General features: G+C 40.8%; 1 pseudogene; it reads right to left on the reverse strand.

Annotated features, from left to right (window-relative positions):
- Positions 1 to 7,654: 7,654 nt before the first annotated feature.
- On the reverse strand, positions 7,655 to 8,882 carry LOC100424369 (uncharacterized; annotated as a pseudogene).
- Between the last annotated feature and the right edge of the window lie 612 nt (positions 8,883 to 9,494).

Here is a 9,494-nt window from a genome sequence, read left to right on the forward strand (position 1 = left end):
TCTTAGAGGGTTTGATTCCAATTATAAGTCTAATGAAGCTGAACTGAGTGAAAATATTCTATCCTTAACTCCTAGTACACCCTGGCCACTTCCTGAAAAAGAGATGAACTGAATTTAAAAAAAAAAAAAGAGAGAAGTATTCTTATTTTTATATTCTTTATCTATGATTCTGCTACCCAGGTTCAGTACCAACAGAAAGGCTAAAGTCCTTCTCTACCATTTGGGAATGAATCGGGATCCAATGAGCCCAAGCACTAATCTTCCCATTTGCCTCCCTCTACTCCCTCCCTATACCCATCAACCAATTATGTTTCTTCTCTCCATCTTTCTATAATCAGGCAATCCAGAAAATTAATCCAGAAATTCAGCTGACAGAAAATAGTGGGGAATAAGTAGTGACAGCATACTTTCTGAGAAGCGAAGCTCCATGAAACTAATGTCATTGTGAATATAAAAGAAATACCCTAGTTGACGGAGATCGTGGAAATTACTCTTTCCATCATATTATACCTCAAAATACCAAAGAAGCAGATAAAACAAGTAGAAGAATACCAAAACAATGGTTGAAAAAAAAATTACACCAAGATTTATTCAAATCTCTCCTCCAACCCCAAACTTCAATGAAATGTTTTTTTCTGAGCCTAATTTATATGTTAGGAAATTCATTTTTATATGTATAAATCTAACTTTTTCTCCCCTCCAAATGAATAACAAACCACCACTTGTTGAATAATCCAATTTCCTATTAAATGGGATGCCTCCTTTATCATTTACTTTATTTCACATATATGTTGATCAGGTTCTGAATTCTTCACTCTGTTTTCTGTTTTGCTTTCATTCAACAAACATTAATTGAGTTCCTACAATGTGCCTCGTGCTGTTTCAGGTGCCTGGATACATCAGTGAACAAAAAGATCCCTGTCCTCATTCAAGATTATATTATGGCAGGGGAAGACAAATAATACACAATAAGCATAATAGCTAAGTAATTTACCTGATATGTTAGAAAGTGATCATTGTTATGAAATGCAAAGAAAAAAGATAATGAGAGCAAAGGAATATTGGAGGTGTTGGGGGCTGGGGAAATTGCCATCTGAAATTGAATGGTAAGCCTAGGCCTTATTAGCAAAGACTTGAAGGAGTTGAGAGAATTAACAAAGAAAATACCTGAAAAAATAGCATTCCAGGAAGAAAACATCAAGAGCAAATTTCTTAATTCTGAGTTATGCATGGTGAGTTTAAGGAATAGCAAGGAGGCCAGAGTAGTTGAAGTTGAGTGACAGCGTAAAGAAAAAGAAAGGTAATGATAGGTAAAGCAGTTTATGTGGGGTAGGACATTAAGAAGATTTTGGCTTTATTCTGGTGAAACGGGCAATTGCTACAGTGTTTTAAGCTGTAGGAATATATAGTCAGACTTACTTTTTCAATGTATCACTGTGGCTAATTATCTGAAAATAATTTTGTATGAGTACCAGGAGAGAAGTAGAGAGACCTATTAGAAAAAAATTGAAGTAACCAGGAAAGAGATGATGGTGGTACCTAGCAATCAGCAATGTAGGCAGTGAGAATTAATTCAGATCCCAGGTATATTTTGAAAGTAGGGCTACCAGGCTGTCTTAATGGATTGGATGTGGGGTATGAATAAGGAACCGTCTAAAATGACTCAAGGTTTCTTGGCTTGAGCAACTGGGATGAGCTGATAACCTGTAATTGCTCAGCTGCAATTGAAAAGGCTGCTGATACAGCAGGTTTGTGTGTGTGTGTGTGTGGGTGTGTGCGCACGCGCGTGTGTGTGTGTGTGAGAGAGAGAGAGAGAAAGAGAGAAAGCAGGAGTTTGTTTAGGACATGTTGAGTTTGAGATGTCTATAAGACATTCAGTTGGAACAATTAGTTGACAGTTGAATATACGAGTTGGAGTTGGAGAAAGGAATCTGAGCCAGAGATATAAATGTGGGGGTCATTGGCAAAAAATATTTAAAGCCATGAGTGAACATAAGATCACCACAGTACATAACGTAGATACAGTTGAGAAGAGGAATAAGGGCTCAACTGCGGAGCATTCGTACACTAAAAGTATGGGAAAAGGAAAACCCTGCAAAGGAGTGAGTGGCTAGCAGAGCAAAAGAAAATTCTGGAAGCCATGTGAAGAAAACTTACCAAAGCAGTAGGAGTGATCATATGGCAAATACTGATGACAGAGTCGAGTAAGATGAAAACAAAGATTGACCACCAAGGTTAGCATCATGAAGTTACCAGTGATCTTGAAGAGAGCAGTTTCCATGCACTGATGTCAAATACCTGTTGGCATGGTTTTAAGAGAAAAGGGAAGGAGAGAATTTGGAGACAGTGAGTACTGACAATCCTTTTAAGGAGGTATGTTGCAAAGGGAAGCAAAAAAATTGAGTGGTATTTGTTGAGGGAAGTAGAGTCAAGATAGTTTTGTGTAATTGGAATGATCCAGTAGAAAGTGAAAAAATGATAATGAAGGAAAAAGAGGAAAGAATTGCTAGAATGCTCTTTGAGTAGACAAGTAGAGATAACAAATAATGAACAAGTAGAGAAACTGGCTTTGGATAGGAATATGGTTAGTTCATCTGAGGTAACAGGTAGGAAGGCAGAGGGAGGTACCAGTGCTTTTAAGTAAGTAGATGTTTTGATGGGCATCTGTGCAAGTTTTCTTCTGATTGCTTCCATTTCCTCAGTCAGGAAGAAAGCATGGTCATCAGCTGAGCATAAGAGACATGTTGGAGTTTCAGCAAAATGGAAAAAGTCTGAAATAATCATCCTGAAGGCAAGAGACAGAGGGACTAAGGACATAGAGAAGGCTTACCTGACAGCATTAAGGGCCTACTTGAGATCGTGATCATGAATTTCAAATGAGATTAAGAAACTTGGTTGAGTGTTTTCCTCTAGTCTTCACTTTAGGTGATCAGGTACAGGTTCAGAATAATAGAGAGCTGGACTTTACTAGAAAGTAGTAATAGTTTTGCCAAAAGAATGGTAAAAAGTGAGAGAAAGGCAAAAGAATTAAGGGTGTATGAAAAGAGAAAAACAGTGAAAAAATGGTGTGATCAGTGGAAATGAGAGTTCCAGAGGGATCAAAGTATTGCTGGGATTAGGAAGCTGGAAAGAGTGAGGTGGGAGAAGAGAAGAGATGGTGTTTAGAGTGAGAGACATGAAATTCAGGTTATACACAAGATGCAGTTATTGGTGATGATAAAAGTCATGAGGACTCATACAAGGAGCATCACTGACTGAAGGAGAAGACATCAAAGAACTGAGTAACCAGTTCTTTGTTATTGAAATCATCAACAACTAGTGACAAGAGTTGTGCTAGATTAAATTATACGATTTGAAGTTAAAAGTATAAAGAAACAAGGAGTGTTAACAATGATGAGTCATATAATTTGATTACAGGAGACTCAAAATCAGTAAGTTTAAACATTTTTTAATGTTTTTTAACAGACAAATAATAATTATACACATTCACCTAGGTTGATTCCATATCTTGCCTATTGTGAAGAGGGCTGCAATGAAAATGGGAATACAGATGTCTCTTCAATACACTAATTTCCTTTCCTGTGGATAGATTCTCAGGAGTGGGATTGCTGGATCATATGGTAGTTCTAGTTGTATTCTTTTAAGGAAACTCCATACTGTTCCCCACAGTGGTTGTACTACTTTACATTCCCACCAACAGTGTATAAGAGTTCTCTTTTCTTCACATTCTCACCAGCACAAAATCAGCAAGTTTTTAAAAGAGGGAGAATGAAAGAAGCCACAGTGAGCAAAGAGGACAAGACCTGTCCAATTTCCAAGCTCAGTGGGAGGAAAAAATAGCCACTACTTCAGATGACTGGGCAATGTCGTCAGGGAAGAGTCATATTTTCATTAGAGCTAGGAGAAAGAATCATTTAAAAACTAGGTTGCAGACGCAGGAGATTTTACTGATAATGGGCCATAAGTTACACTGTGGATGCTGTAGAAGAGTTGCCAGAGTAGAGGAGAGGTGGAGAAGGATACAAGGAGTCTAAGAGTAATTAGAATGAGGAGGATAAGAGATGAGCTGGAAGTCTGTGGTGTTTCAGGGTACATAACTATGTATAAAGAGCATAATGAGCTTAATTCTTCATTTGTCCATTCCACCTCATATCCATATTTGCCTTCCACCTGTCAGTTCTCCATTACAGAAAGTGTGATCTGATAAAAATGCAAATCTGACCACATCATTCTGCTGCTTAAACCCCTTCAACGGCTTCTATTGATCTTAGTATAAAGACCAACATCCTTGGTATAATTCACAAAAACCTGCATAGTCTGGCTACCTCTCCAGCTCAATACATGCATTTGCTTTGTACATCCGGTCATGTTGGCCTTTTTAATGTTTCTAAAGCACCAAACTTTCCCCTCTCACAGCCTTTCTACTTCCTTCTGCCTAAAATACCTTCCTCCACACACAACCCCCAGGTTTTGTCTACTTAACTCCCACTTGTCTTTCAGATCTCAACTCAAACTGTCCCCAAATAGGTCAGGTTCTCTTGTTGACCAGATCACAGAACTCTATTTTCATATACTTACACTGGCTTGTAATTATGTGTCTGTGACTATGACTCATGTATCTCAATCTCACCTAGTTTACTGAATTTACTGAATGGTAAGCTCTATGAAGTCAAAAACCACATCTGTTGTTTTTGCCATTATATGTCTAGAAACTCACTAAGTACCTGACACTTGGCATCGGGTAATAAATATTACTTGGTAATAATATTTATTAAATGACCTGATCCACAGGATATTGTCCTCATCACCACAATCAGATAAATATCCTTATTTTTTTTTTTTTCATCAATAGAGGTTTTATTACTTGACTCAAGTAAGGAGGCCATGGAGAGTATTCTCTAAAGCAGTGTCTCTCTGATGGAAAGTGACAGGAGGGTTTTCTGAGGCCATTGAGAAGGGAGAGCATGCATCATCACATGTAGAGGAGGGAGTTTCAGTGGCACACATGCACTGAGCCATTCTGCCAGAATAAGCTCCCATGAGATGGCCATGAGCTATAGCTCCTCCCTGAGTGGAGATTTTAGCATGGTCATGTCAGAGGCCTTTGAACCAGCACAACTCCCATCTTGAATAGGGGCTGGGTAAACTGAGGCTGAGACCTACGGGGCTGTATTTCCAGGAGGTTAAGTATTTTAAGTTATAAGAGGTCAGCACAGATACAAGTCATAGAGACCTTGCTGATAAAACAGGTTGTGGTTAAAGAAGCCGGCCAAATCCCACCAAAACCAAGATGGTTTTGACAAGTGACATCTGGTTGATGCAAGTGACATCTGGTTGTCCTCAATGCAGATTATACACTATTTATAATACATTAGCATGCTAAAGGACACTCCCAGGATCACCACGACACTTTACAGATGCCATGGCAATGTCAGGAAGTTACCCTATATGGTCTAAAAAGGTGAGGAACCCTCAGTTCTGGGAATTGCCCCCCCTTCCCTGGAAAACTCATGAATAATCCTCCCCTTGTTTACCATATAATCAAGAAATAACTATAAGTATCCAGGCTGGACATGGTGGCTCACACCTGTAAACCTAGAACTTTGGGAGGTCGAGGCAGGTGGATCACTTGAGGCAAGGATTTCAAGACCAGCCTAGACAACATGGCAAAACCCCATCTCTACTAAAACTACAAAAATGTAGCTGGGCATGGTGGCACACTTGTAGTCCCAGCTACTTGGGAGGCTGAGGCAGGAGGATGGCTTGAACTCAGGAGGTGGAGGTTGCAGTGAGCTGAGATCATGCCACTGCACTCCAGCCTAGGTGACAGAGTGAGACTCTGTCTCAAAAAAAAAAAAAAAAAAAAAAAGCCAGTGCCATGGCTCATGCCTGTAATCCCAGCACTTTGAGAGGCTGAGGCAGGTGGATCACTTGAGGCCAGGTGTTTGACACCAGCCTAGCCAACATTGTGAAACTCCATTTCTACTAAAAATACAAAAAATTAGCTGGGTGTGGTGGTGCATGCCTGTAATCCCAGCTACTCAGGAGGCTGAGGCTGGAGAATTGCTTGAACCCAGGAGGCAGAGGTAGTAGTGAGCCAAGATCATGCCACTGCACTCCAGCCTGGGTGACAGAGTGAGCCTCCGTCTCAAACAAACAAACAAAGAGCTGGTTTAAAGAAAGAAGGTCACCACATTCCACCCGGGATTTGGGGAAGAACAGGCTGCCTGGTAGGAGGCTGTAAACCAGACTGATTGCTCAAGTTGATTGAATTCCTCTAATCCCGGGAGACTCTACCTGTCTGCCTACAGAGATTTGAACTCCCTCAGATAAGCAGCTGGCTGCACCCACAGTTCACAAGGAAAACTAGCATTCAGAAGGCAAAACACATTCCCAAGCTTGGAAGTCAGACTCTGACTGCTGAAATGGAGCCCCACAGTGGATCCAGCCCCATTGCCAAGGCAGGGACATGTAAGAATTTAATTCTGGGAGGTCAACATACCCACCTGTCCCTCACAGTGTGGAAATACCCCCTCCTTCAAGACTTCAAGACTTTCATTTTCACCTGAAAGTGTCTCTCACCCACAGAGTCAATTTAAGGTTTTGCCATATGAACACTGTCAAATTCATAAACCCTTTCTCCAGGAGGCAATCCAAAAAAATCTTTGTCTGAAAAACTTCACAGACTTTAGATATATACACACACATATATATACACACACACACATATATATAGACACACACATATATATGTGTGTGTGTGTGTGTGTGTGTGTATATATATATATATATATTTTTTTTTTTAGAAACAGGGTCCTGCTCTGTTTCCCAGGCTGGAGTGGCAGGATCATAGCTCACTGTAGTCTTGAATTCCCAGGCCCAAGCGATCCTCTGGCCCCAGTTTCCCGAGCAGCTGGGACCACAAGCACCCACCACCACACCACACCTAGCTAATTTGTTTGCATTCCTTCATAGACATGGGGTCTTGCCATGTTGCCCAGACTGGACTCAAACTCCCAGGCTCAAGTGATCCTCCCACCTCAGCCTCCTAAAGTGCTGGGATTACAGGCGTGAGCCACCATTCCCAAGTCACAGATTTTCTTAAGGGATATGAAGACTGTGCTTCACTGTGCTGCATGTTATATATTCTGTAAAAAGACATGTAAAACATGTATCTAGGCCGGGCATGGTGGCTCATGTCTGCAATCCCAGCATCTCTGGAGGCGGAAGCGGGCAGACCACTCGAGGCCAGGAGTCTGAGACCAGCCCGACCAACATGGTGAAACTCCATCTCTACTAAAAATATAAAAATTAGCTGGGTATGGGCATGGTGGTGCACACCTGTAATCCCAGTCACCTGGGAGGCCGTGGAAGGAGAATCACCTGAACTCGGGAGGCAGAGGTTTCAATGAGCCAAGTTCACACCACTGCACTCCAGCCTGGCACTGCACTCCAGCCTGGCACTGCACTCCAGCCTGGGGGACTAAGTGAGATTCCATCTCAAAAATAATAATAATAAAACATAGAGTAATTGTTAAAATTGAAAATGTTCCTGTATTTTCCAAACTACTAACATTTCCATCCAGTGTGCATTCTTCAATTTATGTCGTCCATCTCCATGATACCCAGCCTTCTTATGTTAACCAGGCTGGTCTCAAACTCCTGGGCTCAGGTGATCCCCCTGCCTCAGCCTCCAAAAGCACTGTCTACGCCCAGCTAAATGAGTTTTTTCATGTTGTTGAAGGCAATTTTAAAAAGTAAAGACTTTACCACATTGTTTAGTGTCAAAGGGTTTTTCTCTAGCGTGAGTCATTTCATGTCTCCTTAGGGAATTGCCACATCCGAAGACCATATCGCACCTTTCACAGTCATATGGCTTTTCTCCACTATGAGTTTTTTCATGTCTTCGAAAACAACTGGGATAATTGAAGGTTTTACCACATTTATTACATTCACAAGGTCTCTCTCCAGTGTGAGCTCTTTCATGTGCTTGAAGGGACGTGGAACATCTAAGACTTGGTCACATTTTTGATGTTTGTAGAGTTTTCCTCCACTGTTAGACCTTTAATGTCTGCAAAGGGAACTGGAACGACTGAGTTTCTTCCCACATTCCTGACATTGGTGGGATTTCTCCAACGGGTGAGTTATGATTTCATGTGTCTGAATGAAGTTGTACCACATTGCTTACATTTGTGAGGTTTTTCTCCAGTGTAACATGAGTTTGAAATAAACTGGGATGATCAAAAGGTTTTCCACAGTATTTACATTCATAGCGTTTTTCTCCAGTGTGCATTTGTCCATGTTTTCGAAAGAAAATGGAAACAGTAAAGGCTCTCATGATTTCCCTACATTTGTAGGACCTCTCTCCAGTGTGAGTTCTTTCATGAATTTGAAATAAATTAGGAGAATTAAGGGCTTTCCCACACACCCTGCATTCATAAGGTCTCTTTCAAATTGGTGTTACTGTGCGCCTTGGACCACTATTGGGGGAAATGGAGGCTTTCCCACATTGTTTCTGTTTACGGAGCTTCTCTCCCCATTCCCCATCACACTCGTATAGTTTCTGTCTGGCGTGAGCTGTCATGTGCCTGTCAGGAATGAATGAGGAAGGAAGACTTTCCCACACACGCAGCATTTGCGTGGTTTTACCCCAGTATGACTTTTCTTCTTCAGGTGACAATCAGGAATCTAGCTGAAGGGTTCACCACGTTGACTCCCTTCTTTATGTCCACAGAATCTCTCACCCAGACTTTGACAGAGGCCAAGTTCCCGAGGGTTTCCGGCATCATATCTCTGTAGAGATTCTTCTGGGAAGGACTTAGCAAAGTCCACTCCTCCTGGATGAAGTTCATAGTCACATCCTCAAAGGCCACTGAGTTCATTTCTAGCTTCTGGGTGTCCTGAGTCCTCCCTGGGGCTGGAGCAGCCACAGCAGGTTCCACGTCACAGAAGCTGCAGTATCTGGACACCAGGGGCCTCCCCAAGGAACTGAAACCCGGACCCGAGTGGGGCCCACGCCTAAATATCCTTATTCTTATCCCATCTATATCACTGCTCCTCCTTCTTATTGATAGGAAAATTGGATGGTAGAAAAGCATTAGAAATAAGATTTCAGCTTTCCTTAGACACCAATATTTGTTAGTATCAGAAACTATTACAAATGAATAACAAAAATATTAACACACCAACAGAAAAATAAGCTAAGTATATGACAGATACTTCATTAAAAGAGAAATATAATTGGCCATTAAAAACACAAAAGATTAAATCCAATAGTAATCAAGGAACATGAAAACACAAAGAATACTACTACTGTAGTGATAACAACTACATTTTATTCTTCTATTTTTCTTGAAATTTGTATTTTTAAAAAATAATTGTTAACCACTAGTAAAACTTGAAAGTTTTTACACTGTAGAAATGAACAGAGAAGAAATTTCAGTGTCTAGTAATGCTGGCCCAGTAGCCAATTAAATCTCAATTTAATTTTCAGA

The sequence above is a fragment of the Macaca mulatta genome, chromosome 1, assembly GCF_049350105.2.
Source record: "Macaca mulatta isolate MMU2019108-1 chromosome 1, T2T-MMU8v2.0, whole genome shotgun sequence".
NCBI lineage: Eukaryota > Metazoa > Chordata > Mammalia > Primates > Cercopithecidae > Macaca > Macaca mulatta.